Genomic DNA, 11,487 nt, shown 5'->3' on the forward strand with positions numbered 1-11,487 from the left:
ATATAAAAGGCTAGTAATATGGAATAAAAGTTTCAGAAAGAGGTTGAAGATAATGCAGATGTTCTGAGGTGGTCAGAATAGTCCCAACTGACCAATGGAGATAGTTTGATGCCCAGATACATGTCAGAGTTGTTTGGTTACACTCACATCAATGTACGTCAGAATGATCTGAGTGAGCTAAAAGATGTATGGGGAAGATGGGAAGTAGCCGATAAGGAGATGTTTTATCAGTTGTATGGAGATATTCCTTATCTTCTAGATGTTCCAATTGACCAGAATCTGTTTAGAGCCCTGGCGCAGTTCTGGAATCCCACTTATAGCTGTTTTACATTTGGTAGAGTAGATCTGACACCAACAATAGAGGAGTATCGAGCTTTGATCCGTTGTCTGAGATCCCAAATGGATATAATATATACCAAGCTGCTAGTCACTCCTTCATTTAAGAAGAAATTGCTATTGATGACCGAAATGAGAGAAGATTGGGTTGTTAGAAACATTAAGAAGAAACGAGACAGTGAGTGCATCTCTTGGACTGCTCTGAAAGAAGTAATTGATCGTCACCCTGACAAGAGGAAGAAGCTTGACCTGTTTAATCTAGGGATTTATGGGCTCGTTATTTTTTCGAATGTGCTAGGATATGTAGATGTATTAGTCGTCGACCTACTTGAATGATTAGACAAGCATGTGGATCATTTTCCATCCATTCTAGCTGATACGTTTCGTTCTTTGAGTTCTTGTAGGCGAGAAGGAGAATGATGCTTTATAGGGTGTACTCCCCTGCTGCTAGTGTGGATTCTTAGTCATTTTAAACACGTTGAAAGAGCACAAGGACGAGCGTTTCTGGATGGGTTTTCACCTTTTAAGGATTTCCTTTCTAAAGAATGGCCTAGGGGCTTCACCGAAGAGAAATGTATGGTTATCTTCAAGGATATCAGGGATGGTGATATTTTGTGATGAGCTTCGTGGAATGTATCTTAGGATATACTTTATATATGTGGAGAGTGAGATTGGGTTCCTTTGCCAGGTATCTGGGGTTCTGTTAGGTATGCACCTCTACTAGTTTCTAGATAGTATGAGTCAAGGCAGTTCATATCAGCCACATGTGACTTGGCAGGGTCAGATTTTGCATTCAAAGGAGAACAATATAAGAGTAAAGTCAAGGGGTTTGCTAAGGCATAGAAACAAACTCGTCGTATGAATCTGTTCACCTATGATCTCGAGTTATCTCAGGAGTACGAGCAGTGGAGAAGCAGTCGAGTAAATGAAAACATCCCGATGGTGAATCCTGAAAACATTCAGCCTATGGAAGAACATTTGAGAATGGTTCCATCTCCATTAGAGCTAACTAAGCATGATTTCGAGGCAGAAATGAAACAAAGGAGAGCGACTTTGCAAAAGCTTGAAGATGAAGTGTATCAAAAAGGGTTGGAGATTGATATTCAGAAGGGTAGAGCAGATCGAATTGAAAAAGTGAAGAAGCAGCTTTGGCTAGACTTTGACGATCTTCAGTTATCTTATCAGCGAATGGTAAAAGCTCAAACATCTTCTAGTTTGAGTAAGTCTTTTTTCGAATGGAGAAAAGAAGTGGCTAGCCTAAAGAGAGAAGCCGGAGAAAGTCAAGAAAAGCATAAGCAAAGTAGGCATCAAGTTAAGATTTTATCGAGAGAAAAAAGTTCTTTACAGCAACAATTACAAGAGATTCAAACCCAGAATGAGAAGTTGAAGGGAAAGATTTCGAGTTTAGAGGATGCATTACGACGATACCAAAGCAGGGAAGGTAGATCGAGTCGTGGGGAGGTTGAAAGTCTGAAGAAAAGAGTGAGTTAACTTGAGGTTATGGTTCAGTATTTTTAGAGGTGAGCAAATGAGCTTCTGATAGTTTCGTACGAGGGGGTTATAAAGTGGCATTATCGGTGGGAGCAAGCTCAGGCGAGAGTTAAGCAAAGAGAGGACCTTATTGCTTGCTACCTAGAACATGCTCGGGGAATAACTCAATATTTGGTCAACCTATCTCAGGAAGCTGCTACTGTAAGTGAAGAACTGGAGCCTGAGGCTGAAGAAAACCAGAAGATTATGAAGTTGCTAGCACATGTACAACAAATAGGAGAATTAGTGCAGATTTATCAGTGATATGTTTCAACCTTGTAATTGAACGTCGTTTCTAATATAAAAGAGTTGTTCTAGGATCAACACCCTGCATTTTGCATATGTATTTTTTATTTTTTGCAATGCATTTAAATGTTTTGCACCGTATTTTATTTGTTCATAATCATATATTTCATATTCATTAATAGAATATCAATGTTAACAAAAGGACTGTGTGATAGAAGAATACTGGAAACTTCCAAGCATCCCTATAATACCAGGAAGAAAGCCATGGATGAAAAGATTGCTCAAATTGGGAAAACTCAGGTGGAGTTGCAAGAGAATATAAAGAAAATACAAGAAGACATGTGGAATGCTCAGAAGGAAATGTTTGCTAAGTTTGCAAGTTTGTTGGAATGAATGAATCCTGAACATGGAAAAAGCCCTGTGCCATGAGCTATAACTGAAGAACCACTTTATCCTCCAGGGTTCACCCTAGCACAATCTCAGAATGTTCAAGAGACGCTTGTTCATACTTGGAAAGTACACATCAATCTAGTCGGTGCTTCTGTGAACTTATATTATGGATCTAGTTCACATCATGAAGAACATCAATATCACCAGGTTCCAGACCTTGATGAAGAATCTAAGAAGACCAAAACAATCCACTGGAAGAGAAATGGAAATAGTTAGAAAGAGAAGTCAGAGATATGAAAGAAAATACCAGTGTGTATGGATTCAATGCTAAAATATATTAAGTATAGTTCCTGATTTGGTCTTTCCTCCGAAGTTCAATATTCCTAACTTTGAGAAATTTGATGGTACCAGGTGTCCCTCTGCTCATATTACGATGTTTTGTAGGAAGATATCTGGATACGTAGGGATGATCAATTATTGATACAATGCTTACAGGAAAGCTTAATAGGTTCAACAATCTGATGGTAAAATCAACTGAGTAGAGCTAATATTAGGTCGTGGAAAGATCTGGCTAAATACTTTCTCGAGCAGTATAAATATGTGAAGTATGTTAGGCCTAACAGGATGATGTTGCAAGGCATGGGAAAGAATTCTAACGAGAGTTTTAGACAATACGCTCAAAGATGAAGGGATGTGGCTGTGCAAGTCCATCCTCCACTGGAAGATGAGGAAACAAATATGCTTTTCTTCAATACCTTATGGGCTGCTTTTTTCACGCACCTTATAGGTAATCATTATCAAAGTTTTGCTGATAGTTATGGTTAGAGAAATGATTGAAATGGCAGTTAAAAGTGGAAAGCTCGAGGGAGGGGAGTCTAATAAGAGGCCCCCAATAAGGAAAAAGGAATTCTAATAACATCACCGTGTCCCGACCCCAGGGAATAGGGCCATCAACACAAAATGACAATAGACAAGGGGCAAGGGACCAGATGAGAGAGAGAGGCCTCAATTCGACCCTATCCCAATGACTTATAAGGAATTGTTTCAGATATTATATGACCGACATATAGTTTCACCGTATCATGTGACACCAATACAACTTCTTTATCCCAAATGGTATGATGCTAGTGTTCAATGTGAGTACCATACGGGGAATCCCTAGTTTTCTATAAAAAATTACACTGCTTTTAAAAAGGTCGTCAAAGCTTTGAGAACAAGGAATGTCATCAATTTTGGTGACAGTGAACAATCAAATATAGCTCAAAATCCGTTACCGAACCATGCAAGGGCAGAGATTAACGAAGTTATTGAATAGAAAAAGAATGAAAATTATAAGGAAGGTTAGTGAGATGGTATCGACCATGTATTGGGTGTGGTACCAAACAGTTAGGGTAGGATTGTTGAAGCCCAGTCTGACATGTGAACAGTTTAACAATGAGGAGGTATGCCATTATCATAAATGTGAAGGACACAGTATTCAAAAATGTATTGATTTCCTATCTTTGGTACAAGACATGATGGGCAGTAAAGAGATTGAGTTCTTTAAAGAAATTGCTTATGCTTCGGAAGGATCGTCTAAAGGGGTCTACAATGCTAGTTGTCCCCTAATCATTACTCCCAAAAATCACGTGACTGAAAGGGTAGCTCCGAAAGTGGTTATTACACCTCTATATCGATTCCCATATCGAGATAATAAACAAGTTCCCTGGAGATATGATTGCCAGATAGGAGAGGTAACAAAAGAAAGTGAGGAAATAGATGAGGTGAGACACTTTACCAGAAGCGAAAGGTGTTATTTTCTTAATCCACCTAAAGAGTCTGAGAATAAGGTTGCTATTGATAAGGGGAAAAAGGTTGATGTGCAGATAAAAGAATATAAGCTCGTCATCAATGAACCTGTAACTGAGAGTGAAGTAGTGGATTTTTTAAAGTTGCTGAAACACAGTGAGTACAACATTGTTAAACAACTGCACAAGTTGACCACCCGTATCTCTGTCTTGTCATTTCTTCTGAGTTCAAAGGCCCATAAAAACTCTTTGTTAAAAGTTTTGAACCAAACCTTTGTTCCAAAGGAGTTGCCATAGAAAATTTAGACCGATTAGTTGCCAACATACAAGCTGATAATTTTTTATCTTTTTTTGAGGATGATATATCCCTTCTATGATGATTAGCAGTCATAAGGCTTTGCATATCACAGTTAGGTGCAAAGGGCTTGTGATGTCCAAAGTATTGGTTAATAATGGTTTGGATTTGAATGTAATGCCCTTGGTGACTCTGAAGAAACTGCAATTAGATAATACACTTATGAGAAGCTGTCAGAGTGTGGTTTGAGCTTTTGATTGGACTAAAAGAGAAATGTTAGGCAAGATTGATATTTCTCTAACCATTGGTCCATCAACTTATGAAGTGAAATTTCTCGTGATGGACATTATGCCTACGTACAACTGCTTGTTGGGAAGGCCTTGGATTCATAAGGCCGGTGCAGTTCCATCAACATTGCACCAGAGACTAAAATTTGTAATTGATGGAATGCTAGTATATATTCAAGCTGAAGAGGACATCATTGCTTCTGTTTCTACTACTGCTCCGTATATTATGGTGGAGGAGGAAGCAGTCGAATGTTCTTTCAGATCGTTAGAGTTTGTCAATGCCACGTTTGTGGCCGAAGGAAAGAAGATACCAAAACCTAGATTGTCAAACTGTACCAAAATGGGACTCAAACTGACCCTCAGAAGAGGAGAAAAAGTTGGAAAAGGGTTAGGAAGTTAGTTGCAATAACCGGTGAATCCAATCTTCCATATTACTAAAAGAGATCAGTTTGGTTTGGTGTATTAGCCAACTTTGAGGGAAAAGCTGAGGGGAATTAAAAAGGGTCAGGAGATGAGAAAGGCCAGATTGGCTGGTGAAGACCTTAACTGGGAATCCATGACATTCCCGCCATTGAGCAACACTTTCATATCAGGAGGGCATATGTTTCAAGTGAATTCAAGGAATAATGAAGTGATGGTTTAGAATGCCTTGGGAGATCTAGGCATTAATGTTATAATAGATGATGAGTTTAAATAAATGAGAACTACGGGTATTTACCCTGCACCGCCAGGCTTCCTGTTGAATAATTGGACCGCAGAAGAACTGTCTGTAGTTTATAAGTCTTTTATAGAGTAATGCACTAGAATTTTCCCCTATTGTTCATACCCTGGGGCAATAAGTGATTTTATGTAAAGGGTTAAGCTATTTGTTTTTGCTTACTTTCAATAAAAGATGCATTATGTTAGTTCAAAATGTCAAACATTCTCCCATGCATTTTTCATTCTTTGTTGTATATATGTATGTAACATCCCAAATTATGGGTTAGTGACCAAATTGTAAAGTTTCAGAATTTGATGACTAAAGGTGAAGAATGAAATAGTTCAATGATTATTGGATATATATGATGAAGGTTATTTAGTAATTATTAAAGGAAATAAAGGGTAAAATGGTCATTTGACATTAAAGATATTTTATCCCTTTTATAAGAGATGAAAACGTGGAAGATGAAAACATTTTCATCTTCTTCTTCATTTCTTCTTTCTCCTCCCCGTGGAAGCTAAGAAAAGGTGAGTTTCTGATTTCTTGATTATTTGTTGAATTAATGGTTGGGTTTTGATCATTAGAGGATAACTAAGCTTAAGGAAAGCTTAAGTTATCTTAAAATCAAAAGATAAAGGAGTTATGAAAGATTAAAGAAAATGGGTTTTTAAGTGAATCTTTGGAAAAGAGATGATAAGTTGAATTGGGAACTAAATTTGACTTGTCATCAACTAAATTAAGAAGTATTAAGAGTTAGAATTGGATTTGAAACATGTGGAAAATAGGGTATGATTCTTGAAGTTCCTTAAGAGGAGAGGATATTAAGGTTAAAGATGGGATAAATGATTATAAATGAGTTTAAACATGCATATGAAAGTTAGGATTATGAAAGGGGATGAAATATGAAGGCTTTAATCCAAAAAGAATGAATTTTCGGGTTCAAAAAGAGGTTCTGGGCAGAGTGCATCGATGCACATTCATTGTGCACCGATGCATCAATGATAAAAACCCAGAAATTGTTTGAAGGTGCATCGATGCATGAGGCATGCATCGATGCATCACAGTAATAAACAAACATCGAATGCATTTTATGCACCGATGCATCAGTAGTGCATCGATGCATACCTTCATTAAAAGATGAAATTGCCTTTTCTCTTAGTCTAAAGAGGGAACCATTAGAGTATATTAGTTATAATACTAATATAGATCTATGTATGATGGTGTAGATATAGAATGTGATCCCGTTCCGGATCAATTGAAGGATTATAATCGAATCAAAGCAAAGCTAAGGTGAGTGCACATTCTCTAGTATATGAGGTTCAAGGGAAAATAAGACTTGTGATGAGTCTATTTCCAATAGTGAAAAACATGAATTCATAGAAGTATGTATTTGTTATGATTTATATGTGTGTATGAGTATATGTGTTATTGATATGAATATGGTAAGAAAAAAGGGATTAATGGTAATGATAAGAATAATAATAAGGATAATGAAATGATAGGTATATGTGAATATAGGTATTGATATATTTTGTATGGATTGTAAGATGATATGTTTATGTGATAACATGATAAGATGACAATGATTTACATGTCATGTGAACACATGAGAAATGTTATGAGCCATATGAAAGAGAAAGTATATGTGATACATGAGGGTGAATCCTATGTTTATATGAATATGAACTCATATGAGAATCGATATGAACTACGTGATTACACGTATATGTAAATGAAACCATGAGCTTATATGAATATATGATATGGTTACATGAATATGAAAAAGGATATAAAAGATAATGCCCATGTTATGTGTCATGAGAGCTAGGGGTATAGTTGGCATGCCAAGTGTCGATGGTCTACGCGGTCCTTCGGGACATATGTATATTCTTTAGAACATGTGTGAAGTCTTGAAAGACACATACTTGATCCCTAGTATATGTATATGATTCTTAAGGAATAATATGTGGTCCTTATGGACATTATTATATGACACTACGGTGCAATTCTACACGGTCCTTCGAGATATATATATATTCTGTGGAACATGTGTGAAGTCTTGAAAGACACATACTTGATCCATAGTATATGTATATGATTCTTAAGGAATAATATGTGGTCCTTATGGACATTATTATATGGCACTACGGTGCAATTCTACATGCACTTTGGTGCAATTATACGAGCTGTGGTGACAGCATTAGTGTACAACCTCTATAGACTCACATATCGATAGTTCTCACATATATACATGGGCTAATCCAGAGATATGAACAAATATATGTCAGTGGTATGATAAATGTTATTGAAATGATATGATGTTGTGTGTGTATAGTGTTTGATTGAAAAGGTTAACCATAAAAGTATGGGATTACATGATAAACTGTTAATGATGAATTATGTGTATGTATGTATTTACTGTAATTAATCTGATATGATTTTATATAATACGAAGAATGCATGGAATTGGTATAACATGATAGAACAGAACATGCATGTATTGATATATGTTATAAAGTGCATTATAAGTTGTTATGCCTCACTAAGTCTTCGACTTAGCGTGTGATTGTTTCACACGTAGGTTTCGAGAAGAGTAAAGAGTAATACGGAGCAAGACAGGTCAGTTCTCCTTACCAAATGTCAGATCAGAAAATATATGTACTGTATGTAGAGTGTAGTTGGCATGTAGTCTAATGATATTAATTGTACGAACTCTGATATATTTTGTAAACGTTTTGAATAAGTTAAATGTTATAAAAGTTTTTAAATTACTCACTATTTTATACGAATAAATGTTTGAAAAGTCAATGTGACACCTCAAACTCGTATTCGGGTCGGATACGGGTTGAGGGTGTTACATTTAATGGTATCAGAGCTACGGTTTAGCCGATTCTAGGCTTAAATCGAAGTCATAAGTGTTTTAAAAAGTATACATACAAACTCAAAGTGAAAAATTATGATCTGATAGTGTAAGGAGTATGCTGTCTTGCTAAAAAAAAGATTATTATGTTATAATATAAGTATGATAATAAGAGCTTCGAAAGAAGTGAAAGGTAATAAACATGAAGGTAATAGCATTCACCTGCCCTGGCCAGGCAGGGAGAAGAGCGAAAACCTCAGGAAATACCTGTATAAAATTTGGAAAAATTATTCTTCATGTTGAAGAATGTTCTGATGTGTTTTCAATTTATACTTATTTAACTCATAGAATGAATGTGTCAAATTAGTTGATAAAGTTGAGAGCACCCAAGTTCAAGGGTGGATTTAAGGAAGGTTCTATTGTTATAGACCTTTGGTTGAATGATATGATAAAAGGTTTTCATTTCTTCAAAGTGGAGATGTTGAATTGAGTAGTTTTGTTACTACTTTGGTAAGTTAGAGTATGGTGGACAATTGTCACCATAAGAACGTTAAAAGATTAAATGATGTGATTAGAATTGTATAAGAGTTCAAGAATAAGTGCATTGATGACCAGTTTATAAGACATATGAAACTGGAATGCACGAGCTTGAAACAAGGGAATTACACCTTGTATAAGTATGATTATAAGTTTATTAAGCTGAGCAGAATTACTGTTGAGTTAATTCCGACTGAAAAATGATACATGTAATTTGTTGTTAGGACTTGCGCCTTAAATTAAAAGAGTGTTACTGGTTTTGAATTTGTTATCGTTTCAAGAAATTGTTATTGTGTTAAAGCTTTAAAGAGAAAAAGCTCAGAACGAAAGGTTTGAAGAAATAAAATCTTAGATGATTAAGAGAATTAGTGCTTCATAGAATTTTAGCACCCTCAAAGAAAGGTAGAGATTCTGGTTCAACTTTAAACCAGACATGAATTAGTTGTATTCTCCGTCAGAGAATCAAATCAGATGAGAGTTCGACAGACTCCAACAGTAGGTTTGATCTTGAAAGATTAAACAAAGAGTTAATTGAGGATAAATCAAGGTTAAAGACAACCCTTGTGAATTGGGTTAAAAGCTCTTTTAGAAGTTATGTAAATCGAAACAGAGAAGTATTTTAAATGTATCAAGTGAGGTAAATACTGTTTTTGTATTTAAGATGGAAAGAGTTAGCGTGGGCTAACAAGATTATGGGACGGAATGTATTGAAATTACAAGATTTCAAGATATGGTAGGTTATGATATCCAAATATGAAGTGAATCTGGATACAATTGTATACTATGATTATAGTAAAGTGATAAAGTGAAGGAAGTGAGAATTCAAATGTTTGAGTAAAACTAAGGATTGATAAGAAGAGTTTAAGTATGGGTACATTAATGATCAGTTTATAAATAAAGGAAGTTAGAATGTTAAGCTTGAATAATGGAAGTGACATGGTGTATGAGATTGATTGTTTATTTGATTAGTTGAGTAAACTATTGTTGAAATAATTTCGACTGCAAAGAATGTATATGAATGGTTCGATGAAGGTTTATGTTTTAGATTGGAAGAATCGATGTTGACTAACAGAGTTATAAGATAGTAGTGTATTAAATTGAAGGATTTGAAGATGATTTTAGGGTAAGCTAATTATGTATGGTGTGGATTGAGATATGGTTATGTATTTTAATCATTGAAATGAAAGGTAATAAAGGAGACAAGGCATAATACTGTATATGAATGAGAGTATGGGTTCAATAAGTGAATTACACTGGGTTGATTTTAACTAAAATGATGTGTAAGATTAATTTGATCAGGGCTTACGCCCTAGATTGAAAAGTTGTTATTAATTAGCTATAGTGGCATGGATATTAGAATTATCAGATTTGAAGGAAACATAAAGTAAGTTAATCAAATGAGATACGAATCTGGATGTGGTTGTGTATTTTGATCATATAGATATGATATAGGCAATGAGATAAATATTTATGTGTTTTAAAGAAAATTTTGAAGGAAGAAAATACAAACAAGATACGATAAGAATGAGGTTTTGTATAAGTGAAGTTGATTGGTAAAGTTGTAAAGATATAATAAAGACTGGTAATCAGAGATAAGTTTAAGTGATAGGAAAAGAGTATGTGAACATGAAAGAAAGATATGATTGGTGTATAAGAAGATTTTGAGTTATGAAGAAAATGAAAGGATGAAGTTTAAAGAATTAGATGTGATAAAGGTTATGTTGAGATATAGGTTATAAATTTAACCAAAAGTAAGAAAGGTATGTCAGGTAATATGAGAAATTGTTTAATTATGCAAAGTGTATATTTAGTAAGTTATGATGAAGATTTAAGGTGATGTTTCTTGGTCAAGTGGATGTAGTCAGAGAAATGAATAAAGATTAATATGTATTAAGGAAGTTTTGGAGTCAATCAAGTAAGGATGAAATAAAAGTTTGGTGATTCTTGAAAGACAATTGAAGATTGACAGGGAATTTGATTGATTTATGAGTTTGAGTAATAAGAATTGATGTTATTGTCTATATGATAAGTGACATGATAGGAGATATAAAGTAAAAAGGTAGTCGAATAATTGAAAAGATAAGAACCAAGTTATTAAAGATGATACAAAAGATTAAGTTCAGAAAGCAGCATGAGAACGTTAGAAGATATGTTCTTCTCAGGATGTGCAGTGAAAATTCGAGGATGAATTTTTTTAAAGGAGGGGAGATTTGTAACATCCCAAATTATGGGTTAGTGACCAAATTGTAAAGTTTCAGAATTTGATGACTAAAGGTGAAGAATGAAATAGTTCAATGATTATTGGATATATATGATGAAGGTTATTTAGTAATTATTAAAGGAAATAAAGGGTAAAATGGTCATTTGACATTAAAGATATTTTATCCCTTTTATAAGAGATGAAAACGTGGAAGATGAAAACATTTTCATCTTCTTCTTCATTTCTTCTTTCTCCTCCCCGTGGAAGCTAAGCAAAGGTGAGTTTCTGATTTCTTGATTATTTGTTGAATTAAAGGTTG

Source organism: Hibiscus syriacus, unplaced genomic scaffold (genome assembly GCF_006381635.1).
Source record: "Hibiscus syriacus cultivar Baekdansim isolate YM2019G1 unplaced genomic scaffold, ASM638163v2 tig00111772_pilon, whole genome shotgun sequence".
Classification (NCBI taxonomy): Eukaryota; Viridiplantae; Streptophyta; class Magnoliopsida; order Malvales; family Malvaceae; genus Hibiscus; species Hibiscus syriacus.